Source organism: Ailuropoda melanoleuca, chromosome 11 (genome assembly GCF_002007445.2).
Source record: "Ailuropoda melanoleuca isolate Jingjing chromosome 11, ASM200744v2, whole genome shotgun sequence".
Lineage (NCBI taxonomy): Eukaryota > Metazoa > Chordata > Mammalia > Carnivora > Ursidae > Ailuropoda > Ailuropoda melanoleuca.
Window position 1 is genome coordinate 45,235,016 of NC_048228.1, and position 2,854 is coordinate 45,237,869.

The 2,854-nt window shown below is 48.2% G+C and overlaps 1 pseudogene; it reads left to right on the plus strand.

The window, feature by feature from the left end:
- Window positions 1-1,417: 1,417 nt before the first annotated feature.
- LOC100471903 lies at window positions 1,418-2,272 on the plus strand (annotated as a pseudogene).
- The last annotated feature ends 582 nt before the right edge of the window (window positions 2,273-2,854 follow it).

Here is a 2,854-nt window from a genome sequence, read left to right on the forward strand (position 1 = left end):
GCTCCCACAGCAGCCCGCTGAGAGGTGAGCACGGCACACGGGGCGGGACGGCGGAGGAGCCTTAGGCTCTTCCTGTGGGGTGGACGTCACCCCCCCCAAAGTAAAAGAGACAGAATGAGGCAATGTATGAAGAGAAAATGTCTGAAATTTTTCCAGAAGTGATGAAATACAATCTACAGACACTACAGATAAAAGACTGGTATCCAAGATCTACAAAGAACTTCTCAAACTCAATACATGTGAAACAAATAATCAAATCAAAAAATGGGCAGAAGATATGAACAGACACTTTTCCAATGAAGACATACAAATGGCTAACAGACACATGAAAAAATGTTCAAAATCATTAGCCATCAGGGAAATTCAAATCAAAACCACACTGAGATACCACCTTACGCCAGTTAGAATGGCAAAGATAGACAAGGCAAGAANAAATGGACAAGGCAGGAAAAAACAAATGTTGGAGAGGATGTGGAGAAAGGGGATCCCTCCTACACTGTTGGTGGGAATGCAAGTTGGTACAGCCAGTTTGGAAAACAGTGTGGAGTTCCCTTAGAAAGTTAAAAATTGAGCTACCCTATGACCCAGCCATTGCACTACTGGGTATTTACCCCAAAGATACAGACGTAGTGAAGAGAAGGGTCATATGCACCCCAATGTTCATAGCAGCATTGTCCACAATAGCTAAATTGTGGAAGGAGCCGAGATGCCCTTGAACAGATGACTGGATTAAGAAGATGTGGTCCATATTTACAATGGAATATTACTCAGCTATCAGAAAGAACGATTACCCAACATTTGCAGCAACATGGACGGGACTGGAGGAGATTATGCTAAGTGAAATAAGTCAAGCAGAGAAAGACAATTATCATATGGTTTCACTCATTTATGGAACATAAGAAATAGGAAGATCGGTAGGAGAAGGAAGGGAAGAATGAAGGGGGGGTAAACAGAAGGGGGAATGAACCATGAGAGACTGTGGACTCTGGGAAACAAACTGAGGGCTTCAGAGGGGAGGGGGGAGGGGGATTGGGATAGGCCAGTGATGGGTATTAAGGGGCACATATTGCATGGTGCACTGGGTGTTATATGCAAGTAATGAATCATGGAACATTGCATCAAGAACTGGGGACGTACTGTATAGTGACTAATATAACAAATATTTTTTTAAAAAATAAAAAATAAAAAGCTACTGAAGATAAAAAAAAAAAGAAATACAATCTACAGATTCAATATACCAACAAATTGCAAGTAGGAAAAATACAGAGAAATCTATACAGAGATACATTTTGGTGAAACCAAAATGTTTAACAACAAAGAGAAAAACCTCGACAGAAGCTTGCATGAGGGGGCTTCCCTTACTGTGGGCAGCCAGAGAACACTGTGATTCAATGTTTGTACCTGCCACCCTTCTGGCTCAGTACCACGGGAGTGACTCGTGTGTCCCAGATGCCTGCGGCTGAGGGCAAGAGTGTCCAGCAGAGGGTGGAGCTCCTCACCGGAAACTGGAGATGCTTGAGGCAGAGAAGCAAGAAACATTTTGTGTGGATTATGAGACCCACCACACAGCAGCCTCTACTCTTGGCAGCCAAGGTCGGGCTGGGAAGCCGATGTACGTGATGCATGACTTAGACTACCCTTTGAGAATGGCTCTTGCCTTATTGCCGACACCAACTTCGACGTGCTCTTGGTGAAGCTCAAGGGCTTTTTCCAGAGTGCCAAAGCCAGCGATTGAGACCTGGAGTACCCGTTACCAGTACTGTGACTTCCTAGTGAAGATGGGCATGGTCACCATGGGACCCAGTTCCCGAGGCCTGTCTGTAGCGGTGGAGTATGACCCCTGTGTGGTAGCTAGCGGCAGCTGGAGCTTGCTGCTCAAGTTCCTACAGAATTTTCTAGGCAGCCACACACCAGGGAACAGCGCCGGGAACAGCCGCGATGCCATCTATGGCCCAGCAGATACCATGGTCCAGTACATGGAACTCTTCAGTAAGAGCCGCAAGCTGCAGCCGGTGCCACTGGCTAGGATTCGATAGTGGCTGACGGCTGCCCGGCTGAGCTCTGTCACCAGGGGGACTGCACAGGAGGAGCAGGTGCTGCACCCTGAGGCCCCTGGACCCCAGAAACCCAAGGCAGACATGGAGGCTTCTCTCCCTCTTCCCAGCTGTGACTTCCGTTCTGGGGATCTGGACTCCCCTCCCCTGACCCTCACACACAGCCCCCCAGCAGATGTGTCACCCTACACCTTCCTGGACTTGGCCTGTTCTCAAGAATGGCAATTATGAAGAGTGGGGAAGTGTGAAGCTTTCCTGCTTTAGGGGAAAATGTAGGACAGGGCTGTGCCTGCCTAGCATTGGTGGGGAAAGCAGTCTGTCTCTCCAGCTGTTGAGGATTTGGCCTAGGTCCGCAGTGGACCGGCTGGGCTGGGCTGTGATAAAAGCCTCTCCCTCTACTCCGGGGATGCAGTTGGGCCTCTCCTGCACCAGTAGGAGGCATAACTTGGTGTGATGGCTATCATTTCCTGACCTGTTTGCTGAAATGAACCGTGACACGACACGACTTTTCTAGGGTGTTGCTGGAGTCCTTTGGAGTCTCCCTCTGGCATCTCTCCATTCTGTTGTGAATGAGGTTAAGCTACAGGCTAAGCTGCTCTAATAAAGAGAACCTAAAGTGCAGTGGCTCTTAGTAGAAGTTTATTCTTCTCTTCTAATAGTACAGGTGTAATCAGATGGTCTGGGGCAGACTTAACTGTGCAAGGTCACTGGGACCTCGGTTTCCTTCTATCTTGACGTTCAGCCAATCGTCGGGTGTTGACCTTGCCCACAAGGTCATCTCTGTGTCTACAATACCCTGG